Here is a 10,538-nt window from a genome sequence, read left to right as displayed (position 1 = left end):
TTTTGGTAATAAAATGACTTACCAAGAAAAAGGAAGTCCAAGTGGTAAACACCAACCACTAGTTCAGTGGTTAAAACTCGGCTTACTAACCTTGAGGTTAAGGGCTTTGAACGTAAGGGCAATCACTGATCACTTTGTACAGATTATGCAAAAAGTTAGGTTTGTACCCAAAAATGGACAATTTATGATATAATTTACTCTCTCTCTCTCTCTCTCTCTCTCTCTCTCTCTCTCTCTTTCATTCTTCATTTTGGTTATCTTTGTAAGCCGAAAAGGATACTGATGATTAGGAATTAAAAAATCCTAGTTCTGGTATTGCCTCTGGATCGATTCCAATTTGCCAGAAACCTACTTTGAGATCAAATTTGGGGAAAAAAAAGAAAAATAGACTGAGGCAAATTCTTTCCCAAAAGAGATCAAATTTGTTCAAGTTGGTGCGTCTATTGACTATTGTGCCAACCATGTTCTCCCTACATCAAAATTTTGTAAATGTATCACTACATAGAACTGGTGATGAATATGTAACTGATAAACTTATCAATTGGTTTGGTATGTGAACAAAACTTATCAGTTGATAAACTTATCAGTTGGTTTGATAAACTTATCAGTTGTATATATATATATATATATATATGTATCTATGGTTACTGTTATGTATGTGAACAATTCATTTTAGTTTTTTGAAACATACTCTCTTCTTTTGTTAAGTGAATTTTTTTATATCAAAAATAAAAAATATATATATTTATAAAGTGAAATATACAAGATTTAAACCCAATCTTGAACTTGAAAACCAACATCCTTATCAATTAAAAAACAAACACTACATATATTTCACTATATATCTATATAATAAAGTATAAAGTTATGTAGATGTGGATGGCACATTTTATTTTCTAAAAATTCCCTAATATAATTGAAATTTGCAAGTGGTAATTGAACCATATCTTCATATTTGCAAACTCAATGACTATATATTTACCATTCTAACATTAAAAATGAAAATCAACATCTAGGGTTTCGAAAATGTGTTTGACTAGGAAGAGAAGTTAGGGTTTGAGTTCCTTACATTTTACAGGCATGTTTGGTTAGAATTTTTGTTCGAATCTCCTAAGTTATCGGATTCACTGTTCGAATGGCCTGAGTTGTTGGGTTCGTTGTTCCAATTGCCTGAGAATGGAAGGGTTTCAATTGACGGTGAAGAATGGCGCCTGAGAATGTGGCTTCAAACCGGTGGAGATTCAATCATAATATGGCCTGAGAATGTAAGGATTTGAAATTGAAAGGGAGTGTGGAAGTGGTCCGGCTCAATCGATGGCCATGAGAGTCAGAGTGGCAGCGGGGAGTGGGAGGGTTTGAATCACATGTGACTCACGCTTTTGTTTCGGTGCATATGGCAAATATTTTTCCAGGAATAATATCAGTGATAATTTTGTCAGTGATTATTATCAGTTAGTTTTTATTTAAAAATAAATTTATCAATCTATTTTTGAGACCTAACATCTTGGGTTCAAATTTTGCTTATGCCTTTCAATAATAACAGTGATAAATTTATTAGTCAAAATTTTTAAATAAATAAGTCTACGTAAATAATAACAGTGATAAATATTTTTTTTTTTTGTATGAGTGATAATTTTGTCAGTGATTATTATCAGTTAATTTTTATTCAATGATAAATTTATCAGTCTCTTTTATTATTTTAAATTAGTGGGTGGCAGACATGAAGCATGTGTAATTTAGATAAGTAAGTATAAAAATAAATAATAAAGAAATTAATATCATAATACATATGTTATCTAAATTGTGGATTAATATCATAATACATACAACCATTGTTTTGTAATTTGGACAAATGTCGTAGTAGGACAAATGTGTGTGACATTTTGAAAAACCTTCTTGTCTTATAATATAGATAGTACTACATTTAGTATTTACAACAATAATGGCCATGTAACCAGTAGCGAAGAGAAGGCTTCCCCTAAACATGTTGGGAACAAAGAGGGGGAGAGAGATAAAGGGTTTAATAAGGTAATGAAACCGTAAATTTCTCAATTAGAAAAAAAATATAACTCCATTATGCTTAATAGTCATATATTTATTAGTGAAAAAATAACAAAAAGTAAAAAGGTGTTCTTAACAATCACGGAATTTTAAGCAAAATATTTGCATGTTTCATTCAAGCATCCAACCTATAATCAATCATGAATATATCATTCAAGAAGTAAAAAACTATGAAACTATGAAATACTATTAACACCAAGTAATGTATTTGCAATCTTCTACTTGAAAAAGGAGTTCATAATTCACGAAAGAATTGTCAACTATCATATCATTATAATTCCATTTTGTTCCAACAGTGATAAATGTATCCCAAAAACCATGAAATACTATACTGTTATTTGTTTCTACTTCCAACCATATACTTGGAAAGGAGTTGGTGTTTACTCAAGTATTGTCAACTATCAAATTATTCTACTTCATTGTTGTCATTGTGTATTATGTTCCAAAAATCTTTGTCCTCAAGCACTGCTTCTATTGCGTCATCAATAATTTGTTGTGTGTCTGTCTGTTTGTCAGTCAACAAAGCATCTATGATATCTGCTCTGATTTGTTGGCACTAGTCCTTTGTTAGATTAGGGAAGATGTCTTTGTTACAGACATATTCTCTCATGAGGTAACAAACTATGACACCACAATCAAGTCTGCAATAATATTGGAAAAACAAAGTTAGTAGTCATCAATGATAATTTTATCACTGTAATGTGTTTTGGTTTTCAGACACTTACGAAAGATCAACTTGTTAGGGACAATTCATTGCAATTTATGTTTCTTTATGAAACTTGTTACCTTCAATCAGTTTGGAATTACGATGTTGAAGGTATTTCTCAATAATCTTTCTTTGCAAAACAAATGCATAATTAATTGGTTTTTGACAAATAAATGCATAATAAAATTTGTTACTTTAAAATTTTCTTACCACTTTGTTTGCCTCATTTAAATGGTTATCTGTTTCTGTGGTTGGTCTCGTTGAATTGTAAAACTGCCATGAGTCATTTTCAGTATCAAGTACCAACAACGTCCAATGCTTTTCGTTGAAAATTGGGAAAAGAAGATATCTTTCCTTGAGAGCTTCTAACATCATTGTGTTCAACAATTGATTTGTTTGTCTCAGTGGTGAACAAATACTGTTTTTTGCAAATATATCGGTTTGATTACAATGCAATTTAGTAATAGTAATTTTATCACTATAACACTGGATGAATGAGAACTTATGCACTAAATATAGAAAAGGGGAATGGATGACATCATAATGAAAAACTTATATATATATATATATATTACTTACGTGGCATGATGTAGTAAATATATATTGTTCCTGCTTGCGAACTCAGCTAAACTTTGGTTTCGGTTGCTCTTCTCTCATTAAGATTTCCTTGTAGGCATTTATTGCCTATTTTAAAAGCAAAAGCAAACAAGGTTAATAAGAGAATTATTATTGTGTATTACAATTGATATGTGCACAAATAGGTATTTGATTTTACACTTCCAAAAAGTTCTTCACATTTGACTATTTTGTCAATATCATCCAAGTACAAATAGCTACCTATTTGCTTTCCTTGTAAGATTGGATCACTGCAAATATCAAAACAAAATTTATCATTTTATAGCAAAATTTATTGCTCAATTAATCAAAGAAAGGTTAGGGGAAGAAATTGAGCGTCAAATTTTACTTGATGTATCAAATCCCAATAATGAACTCAAGTACACAACATAAATAGAAATGCCCAAAGAATTTCATACCATCGATGAGACACCATGAAGATTAGCAAAATATATCACTCAACTAAACAAATTAGTAAAATTTATCAATGAATTAAGTAAACAAAGGTTATACATTGATAAATGCATGATAATATACTCAAATTTAGATTCCAAATTTGGAAATTTTAGGACCAAATCATGTTCTTACCTATTGGTTTTTGTTGTCCAAAGACTAGTGAGTTTTATCCTTGTTCTCTTTGGCAATTTGTGAAACATTGGATAGGAAGTGTCCATGTCTTTTGTTGGATGTTGTTGGCGTGTCTCCTCTTCTTTTATGGTATTTGCCTTTTCTTCAACCATTGGTTGTACTTCATCAATTGTCTTGTTTTGGTTTGCTTGTTTTTTTGTTATGTACCAAAAATCTGGATCCTTGTGCTCTCTTCTTGTTTCTCTATTTTTCACCCTTTTTATCATTGAGCTCAAGAGGCAATTTTTTGGGAGTAGTGGCTTTAACTTCAACTGCAATTTGTTGTTCTTGACTGTCAAGGTAGACATTTGATTCAACCAACATTGCAATTCTCTTATTAAGTAGCATTATTTCCACATCTTTCACTTACATTTGTGTCTTTGCTTTGTTCCTGCCTTCGTCCATTTGTTTATTGAGCTTCATGAGTTGGTCCTTAAGGTCATCATTTTCTGCTTGGATTCTTGCCTTCGCCATTTCTAGTCTTCAGATTATGAACATATTTTCTTCTAGTTTCTCAAAAGTGTGTTCATTAATTTTGACATGGTAGAGATTTGTTTCATAGGCAAGTTTCCTTTTTGGTTTTCAACTGGTGTTTGATGCTTGAATCCCGGTGAATTATTGGACCAACTTTCTGTTTGATCATTGTATCTTCTTCATCATTTTCTAGATGCTCAAAAGAATGCTTACTTCTTTGCACATGGACCAGAATTTCTTCAGTTTCATGCTGAAACTTGGCTTTCCTTCTTGCATTCTTTTCTGATTGCAATGTTGTTGATTCTCTCTTTTTTTGAGCAGCTGTTTTATGCTTGGGTTTCGGTGAATTTCTTTTTGGACTGAGACTGAATATCTTTTTGATAATTGGTTCTCCTTCCTTTGTAGATATTTCTGTGTGCTCTTGTTCCTCAAAGTTAGATGAAGTTAGGTCCCTACTTGTTGCCAATTCCGCGAACAAACTTAGTTTCATTGAGTTATAATTTTTCCTTGGTTTTTGATCTTTCTGCTCGAGTGAAGTTTGCATCTTCTCAGTTATTTGGCTTGTCTGCAAACATACTGAGAGGCATGTTGTTGCGCTTGAGAGTGAGTTCCAGCGCTCAAGCGTAGACCTGTTTAATCGCACGCGTTTTAGTGACTCCGCTCTAGCGACAAGTCTTGCGCTTGAGCGGGGTGCGCGGCCCCTGTTTTCTATATATATGTGTTTTAGTCCCTTTTTAGGTTTAAGGCTTTTAGATCTGTTTTGAGGTCTCTAGGGTTTTCTTTTGGGGTTATTTTGCTAGTTTTCCTTTGATGCTTGCTTGAGTTTTAAACTCACGTAGTTGGATAATACACATCAAAGGGTTGTTTGAGTGATCATCTTTAAGAGTGTTCTTTTTCGGTGGAATCTGGGGATTCAAGCGTGGAGTGTTTGAAGGTGTTCGAAGCTGTGTGCGGTCGTTGAGTCGACGTAGATGTTATGGAATCAACATCAATCTAATCAATTCTAAGACGAAGGTTGCGGTAGAAGATATACAAAGCGTTGAAGACAAATTGACAGAGTTTGGGTAATTTGTTTGGGTTTTTTTGTATTCTTTCTTTCCTTCATAGTGGATTGATTTGTGGCGTTTCACCCGTGGTTTTTTAATCACAATTGGAGGTGCTCCAATAGTGATTTTTTCCACATAAAAATCATTTGTGTCTATTTATTGTTTCTGAAACAACAATCTAAATCACTTTCGTAGGTGTTTATGATTTAGATTGTTAGTTTTAATTGTTTGGGAATTGGTACAATTAAATCTTGATCTAATCACGAATCACTTAGGTTTTTTAATTGGTATCAGAGCAGTTTTTATCAAAACTATAGGAGTGTGATTTTGTGTGATTGGTGATATGGATTCAATTCGCAAAGGTAACTCGACCCATAGACCTCCGTTATTTGATGGTACAAACTATTCTTATTGGAAAGCTTGTATGAGAGCGTTTTTAAAATCTATCGATGAGAAAGTTTGGCACTGTGTGATCTATGGGTGGAGTAAACCTTTTGTCACCATTGATGGTGTTGATATTCCCAAACCTCTTGATAAATAGGACGTATTCGACTATCAAAACTCGAGTTGGAACAATAAGGCTCTCAATTCTCTCTTTTGCACCGTCACACCTGAAGAGTTTCGCCGTACTTGCACGTGTGAGGTAGCAAAAGAGACTTGGGACATTCTTAAAACAATTCATGAGGGTACTACTTCTGTTAAAAGGTCAAAACTTCAACGTCTCAAATCTTCTTTTGAAACTCATTTTATGCGTATGTAGCTTGGCTTTTTTGCGCCCCCTTCAGAAGTTCGAAAGAAGACCTACAGTTCAAACTCCTACGGTTCTGAATCTAATCTCACAAGTGCAATGTAAAATTGATAAACACCAAATAGTCCAAATTCGCAAATCTTTTGAAAAATTGATTTTGAATCAAATTGCCAAAATTGGACTGCTTTGCCAGATACAGAGTCGCCACCTAAATATTTTTGGGAAATCTAGGAAACCCATGACTCATGCCAAACGTCACGTGTCTGTTATCACCAAAATTGTCTCAACTCAGGAACGTAGGTACGAGAGGGGAAGGTCATGAATACTTTTGAGCACCCCCGCTCGCCTGATCAAAGATCAATCTGTACTAATCATGATATGATTTTTATCAACATTATATGCTTTCATTCCAGTTTATTAGGCTAGCATTACTATGTGATGCGCACACACAAGATATAGACTAGTTTGCCCGAATTGGAACAATTCAATTTCATGTTTGTTTTTTGAAAAGAGTTTGAATTTACCACTTAACAAAGTGGGCTTAAAGTTTGTGAATTTGCCACTTGACAAAGTGGGCTTAAACGTACATTCGTTGAATCGTTTCAATTCAAGCAACAAGCCTTCATCCATAGGCATCCAAACAGTTTATCAAGTAAGCACTTAGCCTCATGGTAAGCATGCTAATCATGGCAATCACTCACACTCATGCAAGTATGCTAAAGCACTAAAAACTCACCTAGTACTCCAAGCCAAGAAAAGAAACTAGTTAGAAAAATGTATGTTCCTAGCTAGCAAGATGGCTAATGCAACACATACAATATGCAACTAATAGGCTCGGCTACTAATATGACATATGGATCAATTTAAATAGCATGCAGTCTAACCACGTATTCAAAGAAGTATCGAACTAACAATGCAATTAGAATGATGAACCGAGCCTCGGTGCATGCAATACAAGATAAATGGATGCAAACATGAAGTATGCTAAACAAAACATAATGCCCCTAATCTAACCATCAAAAGCAGATAAATAAAAGGAAGAAAGACGTGGGGTTGGAAGACATACACATTATTACATTGCGCTCACGAAGGAGAGTCCGAATGAATGAACTAGCTAAGCTAAACTACTTAACTAATTATTACAAAACTTGAATAAATAAATTAACTAACTATTCTAAGCGAATTAATTAAGAATTTAACTAGGCTAAGCTAATTAAATATTACAACACAGACTACTTTAATTAATCAAAACTAATTAAACAAGCACAAAAACAAACTAATTAGCCATAACTAATTAAACACGGATTAATTAACTAAGTACAACACTTTACTAATTAGCTACAACTAATTAAGTACAACAAATAAATGACTAATTTAAACTAATTAACTAGTCCAGGAAGCGAAGAAGGCCCATGCATGCTCGATTTCCACCCGAAGAACATCCACTGTTTTGCTGCTGTATGCCTCTATTACACAACACTTACACTTTTTCCTTCTCCAGATCAACTCTACCATGCTTCACAAGCACACTGCTCAAAAATCACTGGTCGCTTGCAGTCCAAAAGTGGTGGCCGGCAGGCCATCATTGAGGGGTTACCGTCCAACACTGGTGGCCTGCCGGCCAGTAACAGTGGTCGGCCAGCCACTGGTGATGCACAATTCCATGCTACAACAGAGAGAAAATAAGGCAAAGAGAGGGTATTCTCACAGATTGTTTGTACTGTGTATCCCTCCTTATCATCAAAACATCTCAAATGAATGATACACTTGGTCCTCAAACTATCAATCAAGCAATTTCATTGCATGATGGCTAAGGAACCAATGTGTACAAGTTCTATAAGTGCACAAACAAGACCAAAACCATCACCCTATCATGCATGATCAAGGGCAATGGAGATCTAGGAAACTTGGCACATTTCATCACTTTGAGTATGAAATGCCCCAATTTTCCCTGTGTTCAATTAACATCTAATTGAACACACCCAAAAAAAAAATCAAATTCTTATCTTGGCTCACTTTAAGTCCTAAGTTTTAGTTAATCATTTTACTTTACCAACCATTCTTTAAGCAAATTGAGTCAATTGGTGAGTTAAAGTCCTCTAATGGAAAGAGGGCTCAAAAACATAAACTGCTTTGGGTATGAAAAAAGAATCATACCGTTGGTAATGAACCCCCTAGGGGATTAAACCATTAAGTATGAAACCTCAATTTCATGGTTAGGCAAACAAGTGACTTGAAACCACTTTCAAAGCAAAATAAAAAGCCAAGAAAGGAGGGAGATTGCAGAGATGATTAATGCTGAAATAAAGTATGAAAAGCCCAAAATAAGTGTTATCAACACAAATAAGTGATGTCTAAAGCCTAAAACATAAGGCTTATGAGGACTATTACACTAGAAGCATGCAAAACAAGACTCAAATACAACAACCAACTCGAAACAAAATTCAAACAGTCCATAATAGAGCCTAAAACAAGCTGGAATTAAGCTATAACAAGCTAGAGAAATATGCTAACACGTAGAGCTATCTAGGCTAGCAAACAAGACACAAGAAGGGAAGGCTAACCCCTCCAAATTTGGACTTCAAAACATGATTTTTACCACTGAAAATACTCTAAAATTTAGTGTTCAAAATCCCAAAAAAGAAGGTTTAAAGTTGGGAAACAAATGTGGAAAAGCCTTACAAGCAAGGAATAAAGAATGGTGAACCATCCCCTAACCTTAAATGGCCAAAACCACCAATTTCAGCCCACAAAGACAGTTTTTTTATAGCTCAAAACAGTCCAAAAAATAGTGGGAAAAGATATAAAAGCAAATATGCAAAACAAGTTTAAAAGACAAGTATTATACCTCTTGAAGCAAAGATCAACTTTAGGCAACAATTCAAGCCAAAACCACCTTCAAGAGCTCCAAGGAGGCTTCAAGCAACCTCAACTCAAAGATGATCAACTTTGGTTAAGGAGGTGTAGGCAAAAGTGTGATGTATGTAGGTTAATATGCACAAATTTGCAAAAGAGAGAGAGAAATATAGAAAAAGAGAGAGATTTTTGTTCAAAATTTTCTAACCCTAAAAAATGGGGGAGGAGACCCCCTATATATAGAAAAACATGCATTTGGCTGAGATAAATCCTTACATACACGTATAGGGAGATGAAGCCAATTGTGCCAACAACTGGAACAGCTGTCAACAAAATATCTGAAAAAAACGGCCACCAGTGATAGCCGGCAGGCTTGGATGGCTAGTAGCCCCATTGGTGGCTAGCAGCCAACAAGGGTTACAGGCTTAAAGGTTTTTCTCCAAAACAAGGCATAGAATGAACAGGGTGTGAAGGCTCAAAGACAGGGCATTCCATCAAGGACTTTAGGCACTAAAACGAGCACATATAGTCATAATCATCGAGTGCACAATCGATGACGTCCAAGTCTTGAGGACGATCAAAAATGGGGTGTCTACAGCGTGATGATAAGACATTTGATGATTTTTATGCTAAACTTAGTGGCATCATGAATTTGTGTTTCACACTCGGTGAAAAAATCCTTGAAGCTAAGGTTGTTGGAAAAATTTTGAGGTCTTTACCCGAGAGGTTCCAATCAAAAGTTACAGCTATTGAGGAGGCTCAGAATGTTGATACCCTCAAGCTTGATCAGTTGGTTAGAAACTTGCAGACTTATGAAGCCCACCAAATTTCTAAGAAAAAACAAAAAAAAAATAGTGTGGTTTTTACTAGTGCTCATGAGACTGCAAAGACCCCTGAGATTGCGTTTGATCTAGAGTCTGAAATAATGGCTATGTTTACTAAATAGTTCAAAAAAAAATTAAAGAAAAAGAAGCTTAATTTCAAGGACCCTATTTCAAAAGATGAGAGTAATGAAAAACCCAAAACTTTTCCACCAAAAATTGCTCCAAAAACTTAAAAGAAGACTGTGAAGGGGCAAGGTGTCAAGTGTTACGAATGTCAAGGGTTTGGACAAATTGCTCTTGAATGTCCTTCGAAAAAGAAGCGGAAGAAAGTCTATACAGTGACTTTGGATGATGAAAGTGGGTCAGAACAAGAACCGAAGAAACCGAATCCGGTGAAGACGGAGATAGTACTTACATGGCATTCTAGTCTACTATCACTCAACCTTCTCCAAAGCCAGTGGAATTTGCTCATGGTCAAAATCAGCACCGTGCTTCTACCTTTAATGGGAGTAATTACTTGTTCTGGAATATTAGGAGGATGTTTCTGAGAGCTTTGCAAGCCATTGAAGAGGATGTTAAAA

The 10,538-nt window shown here is 34.7% G+C and overlaps 1 protein-coding gene across 3 annotated transcripts in view; it reads right to left on the bottom strand.

The window, feature by feature from the left end:
* Positions 1-2,302: 2,302 nt before the first annotated feature.
* LOC114294016 (uncharacterized) overlaps positions 2,303-10,538 on the bottom strand; it is a 61,248-nt gene continuing 53,012 nt past the window's right edge. For all 3 annotated transcript variants that reach the window (XR_014330346.1, XR_014330347.1, XR_014330345.1), the window contains 3 exons: positions 3,543-3,633; positions 3,347-3,451; positions 2,303-2,702 (listed from right to left, as the gene is read on the bottom strand). The gene's annotated coding sequence lies outside the window, so the exon portion shown is untranslated. The remainder of the gene's footprint in view (positions 2,703-3,346; positions 3,452-3,542; positions 3,634-10,538) is intronic.

The sequence above is a fragment of the Camellia sinensis genome, chromosome 5 (assembly GCF_055761805.1).
Source record: "Camellia sinensis isolate YWXY chromosome 5, ASM5576180v1, whole genome shotgun sequence".
Taxonomy (NCBI): domain Eukaryota; kingdom Viridiplantae; phylum Streptophyta; class Magnoliopsida; order Ericales; family Theaceae; genus Camellia; species Camellia sinensis.
Note: the sequence above shows the minus strand (reverse complement) of the source record. Positions and strands in the feature narration are given on the sequence as shown.